We start from the raw sequence: 7,499 nt of genomic DNA, 5'->3' as shown, positions 1-7,499 counted from the left end.
CAGCGCTCGGCCCAGACCAATCAACGGCGAGAACTGACGTCGCCTTCTCACGGCTATTTTTTTGAAAGGAGAATTCCTTTTCCCCCTCCTCCTCCTTTTGCCAGGTTTACCGCCGGAGGGCGGCCGCGATTGGCCGAAGCGACAGCCAACCAGGACGCGTGTCGAGAGAGGGAGGTGGCGGTTGGGAGGGGTGTTCGGCAGGCGCGCGGCGGAGGAAGTAAACAACTCGCCGGCGCGCGGGCGGCCGTTGGAGCCGGGCGCAAAGCCCCCGAGCCGGCCGCGCTGCTCCACGAGGGCCCGCGGCCGGGAGCCCACTCGTGCGGCCCGGCCCCGGGGGCAAGGGCGTGTGCGGGGGGCGCGCTGCCTCCCGGCCCTTCTCCGCACCCCCTTGCTGCCTCCCGCACTCAGGTGTCCCGCTGACCCGACCAGGGCCTTGTCCCCTCCGCACTGGGTGACGCCCACGGCATGTAAACGCATAGGTCGGCCCCTCAGCCTCCCCCCCCCCCACCCAAGGGGCCACTCAGGGCAAGGCCTCTAACACCACATCCAGCCAGGTGGGTTGTACTGAAATCTCCCCCCCGCATCTCTGCTGAATCTTTCCTCGCCTGGCAAACGAGCTCCTTGGGAAGGGAGGTCGGCGCGAGGGAAACCGGGCGGTCTCATTGCAACCCAACACTGTACTGGGAACTTTTTGGTTTATCGTTTAATTTGTATCCGAGGCCAGATGAGCCAAAACTGATTCCAAATCCAGAACCATAAGTGGCCCTGCTACTGGCAAACATCCTCCACCTTCGGTGGGTGAACTACTTGCAGGCCCAAGCCCAAAGGCTTGGGGTTCGGATGCCCGAGTTTTGCTTGCCTTCAGCCATAGGGCCGTCGGAGCAAGCACGGGAGGGAGGCCCCCATTTCCATAAACTGGGCTTAAAGCCGCTGCACCTTGGCGGAAAACGCCAGAAGAGCGGTTCTCCTGTGAAGCTGTTCAGGAAAACTGCCTTCTTGGACATATACGTGGTATTTCCCCTGCCAGGTTAAGAAGCCACTATGCTTGATAGCTTTCAAGAGGACGAGAAGCGATCTTAGCCTATAAAAGGAATTCCTGAAGGGGTTGGTTGCCTGCCCTGAAGTCCGTTGTCACCATCCTGGCACGGGCCGATGGCCTTTCAATAGCACGCCGGTACGTCGGGGCGGCAAAGAAGGGTCCCGACAATACGCAGCAGGTCTTAGGTCTTTGTTTCTGCGTGACACAGTTGAACACCTAGATGCCGCGTTCGGGTGTACTGGGATGTTGTGTCGCCTGTTCTACCACAGTATCTGGGGCAACACCTGTGAGGCACTTCATCTCACTGCTGATACAGATCTATCGTTTTGATAGTCAGTGCTTTGAGGCAGCACATTGGTGTGCCACAGTACTAATATGTCAGTGTTTTAGCTCTGTATATTATCAGTCTATAATGTGTTGATGTCTTGAACGCGTCTACTTGCATTGTGTATCATGGCTTGACATTGACACAACCTGTGAAGTTTTGACTCAGCTTCACAATGTTCCAACAAAGCCTCAGAGTATATCGTAAATGAGTGAGCTTTGAACAAATAAAAACAGTCTGTGGTCCCTCAGACTTTCATTTATTTTACAATTAAGTTGTGGATTAACACATGTAATATAAATCCCCATCACTAGATACATTTACATGTGCACTTAACTGTGCAGTAGACCAATTTGCAGTGTAAAGTATCAGTCTATATGTGCAATGCTATTAGAAGCAAACTGATTTTCACTGCCATAAGTTAGTATTGTTGGAGTTATTACTATCTTATGGCAGTGAAAATAACCTCCTAGCTGGATGTGTAAACATTGACCTCAGCATAAATTTTGCTCAGGCAGCCTGCCGCCTAGTCACAGAGCTCCACTCTTTGGGTACTGTCATGTCTCAGCCAGCCCCTCCAATTGCTGACCCCCCGGGACTGTTGCCAGCCTGGGGTTGCTCTGCTCCAGCTCAAACTGCTGTCCCAAGTGCACATGTAGACTCTGTGCCCAGGAGCCGCTAACTCCAGTGCAGTATGCTCTGCACTAATAGAACATGTACATGAACCCTCTGTTTCTTACCTGGGCTGGATAATATCTGTGACAGTTCAAATACAAGACTAGCAACTGATAAGATCCTATTGCAGCTTCCCGATACAGAAAGGGCATGTTTACGCATGTATTTCTACATGCCTAAACCTAATACGCCTTTACTTAAGGCATATTAAGGTGATTTAGGCATGTGTCTACACGTGGACACGGTAATGCACGTTAAGGTGCATTCAATTTAGGCACAAATAGCCAAATTGCATTACCTCACAAGTAGATGCATGGTAAACATGCGCTAATGCGACGTAGCTATTTACTTTATGCAGGTATCAAATTTAGAATCGTAGCCTTAAATTGCCATTTTAAGGCACATTAAGGGCATGCATGTGTAGACTCATGCCCTTAATGTGCCTTAAAAATGGCAATTTTAGGCTAAGCCCGCTTAAAAGAGGCATGGGTAGATGTGCCCAAAGCATAGGCAACTGGTAGAGGGGGCACCAGAGGGGTATGTGTCCCCCCTGACAGGGCTGTCCTCTGCTGCCGACACCACCAGCAGCTTCTGCAGGTGCTCACCAGCCCCATCCCCACTGGTGACACCACTGACAGCTTCTGCAGGTGCTTGCCAGTCCAATCTCTGCCACCGGTGGCTTCTGCAGGTACCCCCCAAGACTCAGGAGGTACAAGTCTTCCATGGCCCAAAGTGAACTATCCTCCAAGCATGAACAAACAGAGTAATTTCAAACTCTTATCTCTATCTTTACCTCCACCAACTTGCCAGGGTGGAAGCAGTTAGTACAGGTTAGTACAGGTGCTGACCCAGTAGCTTTAGGACACTGAAGAGCTGTATGACTGTGACCATAAAGTCTAACCGCCAAGAACAGAGAGAACTCCCCCCCGCCCCCCAGCCTTCATACTATTATGATCCAGCATTGCAGTAGCCACCTAACAGTGGATTGCCTTCCTGAGTTCATAAAGTTTTAGTCTGCAGTTAGCGATCATTTTCAACTTTAAAAAAAAGGGCCAGATAAGACGATTGAAATTAAAACTAAATACATTTCAGTAATGTAAGAGTAAAAAAATTCTGCTGCAAAGATACTTTTCCTGGTCTGTTGCTTTGATCATACAGTCCCTCCATTGGTTTTCCCTTCTTCATCACATGAAACAAAGTTATTGGTTTTCACTTTCATGGTTATTCACTGCCTCTTCTTACCATACCTGTTCTCTCTAATTTGCTAATGAGCTGTTGACTCCCTCAGTTCATAATGCCAGTGTCTATCACCCACTTGTTATATTTTCGAAAAGCATCTGAGTTTTTTCCTGTGCTGACCCTCTTGCTTTGGCGAAGCTACACATAAACACCCACAAAAATATCCTCTTTTCAATTTTTCCTTTAAAGAATCTATTTTTTTGTGGTTCCACAAAATGGTTGACAGTAATTAGATCAAGACCCCTGCCTGTTATACTGACATGATACTGTCTCATTGTTTCCTTATACTTCCTTATTCTCTTTCATTTAATGTATATGCTGTCATTTTTCATGTACTCAGATGGTAAGCCTTTTTGTTCTGTATTGTATGATTCCTGAAAAGAAAAGACCTGGTCCATGGCTAGTGCTATGGTAATATATTTAATAATTATTGCAGGGATGTTCTAACAATCCCGACATTAAGCACGAACCTAGAAAATACAGAGTGAAGGTGACTCTTAAGCACGTTAAACACAAAACCAGCTTCACATCTTCTCAGTAGTAATGAAGTAATCATACTATAATCATACAGCAAGTATATCATATTTTTATAACCCCAAATTAAATTATACTGGTTCAGTTTTTTATTTTTTTCCTGATGTCACTACAGGGTAGAATTAAGTTTGGGTGACCAAATATGGCATTTCAAAACTTTATTGTGTCTGGATATCTCTTGACTGTTATTTGGAAACAAAATATTAATATTTTAGAGGCTTTTATTTATAAATAAATCAAAAAGTTTGAAACTGTGGAATGAGAAGAACTTTCTTGCAGGCTTCTGGTAACTGGTTGCTGAAGGATACACGTGGGAGGTAGAAAGAAAACAATTTAAAATAAAAAGGTTAGGCTTTTGTTTTATTTGTTTTCTTTGGTCATAAAGTTCTAGGCTTGTTTGACAGTAATTGTGACTCAGCTATCACTGTGTGTAGGTAAGAGCTTTTAAAACCTTAGTATTTTCTGGTCTTTTTGTTAGGTTCTTATTGCTGTGTATCATTTGGAGCTATCAGTAAGGATTCAGTAGTCATGTTTGTACTATTCAGTCATTCTAAAGCATTTTTAGGTAGGTATTGGGCAGAAGCACAGGTGTCAGCAAACTAGGTCAATGAGAGAACCCAGCTTTCCTTAGAGCCTATATCATCCTAATTTATGCAGGAATATTGGGAAGACTTACAGAATGCAAACTAATACCTAAATTACATAAACTTACTTATATTAGAAGAGCAACATTTGTTTCCCTTGTCTTCAGATAGAGGCTGTTTGAAGCCTTGGAAACATAAAGCTATACAGTTTGTGTGAGTTTTTCTCTCTGTGGATTTAACAAGGCTAGCTGCCAATATGTGCTGCCCTTGCTTTACTCAAATCATTTTCTAGATCACTGGGATGGAATTTAATTTCATTACACCAGAAGCTGCCAATGCTATGTTACTATTGGAATTTTCACAAATTAATATCATGTTACTCTCTCAGTGTTTTCTCACCTCCGCATCATACTTCTGATTACTAGTGTAGAACACAACTTTTTCTTACTTCAACTGGGAAGTTAAAGGTCTTGTAATATCAGTCAGGCATCACTCTTATACTCTCCAATTTTATTAATTTGTTTAGGGTCAACCTGGCCCAAGTAAAAGATGTTCCCAGCAATGCAGTTATGCTCTTTTCCACTCACTGCAGAGGGAATTCAGGCTGCTTCTTCATCTTTAAAGTGTACTAGATAAGCAGTTCCTGCTGTCCGCTAAGCAGAGGGGTTGCAGGTATAACTGTCTTTCTGTTGCAGTTATGACAGTTCTTTTCACACATGCTTTCTACTCCACTATTGTAAAATGTCCAGGAATATGGAACCATTATTTTTCAGTATAATTTCCACAAATGACTGTTATTTCTACAAGGTACAGTAATTTAGAAATGACTGGTGTTGTAGGAGTTTTATACATTGATCCAAAAGGCAGAGCTATTAACATAATCTGTTGCTGAACTACCAAAAGGCAAATAACAGAGTTCCTGAGGATGTCCATGATGAGATGTCATAAAGAGCAAGAATATTAGCTGTATGAAGACATGATCTGAAAACTAAGCATCTGAGAAGCTAAAATTCTGTTAAACTAGTCATGGAATAAATGCAACTGGATACAATATTGTGGGAGTTGTTAATCAATCGAGCCTTTTTTTTAGTCTGTGCCATCTGCTATCCTTCCCATGCTCGTTTGTTCTTGTCAGTGATATACTGAAAGACAAGGAAAAAATAAGCCTTGTTAAGTGTCATCACGGCCCTGGAAAAGGCCGTGGGCTCGGTGGTCTGGTGCTTACCTGGACCAGAATGTTGATCATGTGTTCACTTGCTTTAACCTCACTGTGGAAATACATGACTCTTGCCTGCCACATCTTGATGTTTCAGTGATGTTTTAGATTGGGAAGTATTAGTCTTCACTGCAGCTGGCTGAGGCTGTTCTGGATAGGGACTTCATTTGGGGCTCCAACCTCCCCTACATCCTGTCCTAACACCAACCCAGTGTTACACCACCAAATTATACTGGTAGATCTTGACGGTTGGTCTTGTCTTTTTTTTTTCTTGTAGGCTCACGAGTGTTTCAAAAGAAAGCTTCAACTGAACCAAAAGAAGATAACTCCAGGACCTTCTTTCCAATCCCAGGTAAGTCTTGCGGGTATTCGCTTTTGGGCCTTATGCACCTCTCTTTTCTTTGTGGTGCCCAACCTCCAGTAATTAAAAGCAACAAAAAGAACCCAACCTATCTGGGTTCTTGCTTCTCAGAGCCTGACACCTTTTGGCTCTTGTCCAGCTGCTTTCCAGCTGGGTCTTCTCACTATAATCAGGGGCGTTTCTTGACCCTGCACTTGGGTCACGTGCCCCGCCCTTGTCCCTGATTTTCTTCCAACTTGTGGCCAACTGAGGTCCCCTTTAAGCAGTCTCAGGGATTCAGGCCCCACCTGTCTGGTTGTTTCCAGGCCTACCTCACTCAGGTCTCTGGCAGGGTATTCAGGAAGAAAAATAAAAAAAGAAAACAAAACTGACAGCACCTTGTTTGGGTGTGGTCACTTCTCCTGCAGCTGACTTGCCTTCAGTGGATCATCCCACCGCTCACACCACTTTCCTCTGCCACATCTATGCAGCTGGCATCCCCTAGCTCAACAGAGCCCAGCTGGACTCTCCTCCTGGCCTGCAGCCAACTCCCCGGGGCTTGGGTCCTCCTGCCCGACGTCTCATGGTTAAGGACTCGGCTCCCCTCTCCATGCTTTCCTGTCCCCTTCTGGCATGTGTCCCCAGCATCTGCAACTCCGGGGCTGCTTCACCTGAATGGAGGAACTATGGTTCTTGTGGCATCTTCTTCTCTTTCGGCACTGTAGTCTCTACCCCTGTGGTGAGTTTAACCAGCTTTTCCTTTCTCCCTTCACATTAAGCACTACTGCTGCATAGTCTAAATCAACTCATGCTTTTGAAATATGCATAAAAAGTATCTGTATGAACTTGGAATAAAAATATTCCAGGGGTACTATATCAATTCATTGTGCCAAAATACAACTTTTAAAATTACACCTGTGGTTCATGTTTTACATTTCCCCTATGTATAAATTTTACATGGAAAACCTTTAGATATTCAGGTGCAAAGTATTCAATATGCAAAGACAGGTACAGTTTACATATGTAAATAAAGATTTTGCAATCTTGGATAAAGACAACTGCAAATACAAATAGTTTCTTTCATTTCACCAAAGGTTTATTTTGTAGATTTTTAAAATAAATTACTAATGCTATATGAGATCTGCAGAACTCTTGGTAGAGATGACATGTTTTATTAGGCCAACTAAATAGTTGCAAACATTTTTTCTTTATTTGCAAACTTTTGGGCTCACTTGCCCTTCCTCAGGCAAAGGAGAATGTACAGATTGTAATATTTCTCCCAGGTAGAAATTAAACATCATATTGCACAGGAGAATAAAAAATGTTAAAGGTTCACCTGGGTGGAAAATGCTATATTAAAGATTTTCATCTGGTAAAAAAAATATATTCAGGTAACTGTGCAAGGATTTAGTCCAAGCCAAAACCCTTCACCTCTGGGTCTTACTATGTCTCTGCATCTGCAGAGTAGCTACTATAAATAACTTCTTCACAGTTCTGTTTTTAGTATGAGTTTGTTGAGATCCATTCAAGAAGCTTAGCATAAGCAG

The 7,499-nt window shown here is 44.1% G+C and overlaps 1 long non-coding RNA gene across 1 annotated transcript; it reads left to right on the top strand.

Moving 5' to 3' along the window:
• Positions 1 to 219: 219 nt before the first annotated feature.
• On the top strand, positions 220 to 6,864 carry LOC109283243 (uncharacterized). The gene is made up of 3 exons (XR_002090338.2): positions 220 to 554; positions 5,890 to 5,964; positions 6,444 to 6,864. It is a non-coding gene; the product is annotated as an uncharacterized LOC109283243 (long non-coding RNA).
• Positions 6,865 to 7,499: the final 635 nt, after the last annotated feature.

Source organism: Alligator mississippiensis, chromosome 8 (assembly GCF_030867095.1).
Source record: "Alligator mississippiensis isolate rAllMis1 chromosome 8, rAllMis1, whole genome shotgun sequence".
NCBI classification, from domain to species: Eukaryota; Metazoa; Chordata; order Crocodylia; family Alligatoridae; genus Alligator; species Alligator mississippiensis.
This window is presented reverse-complemented; position numbering and strand designations above follow the sequence as displayed.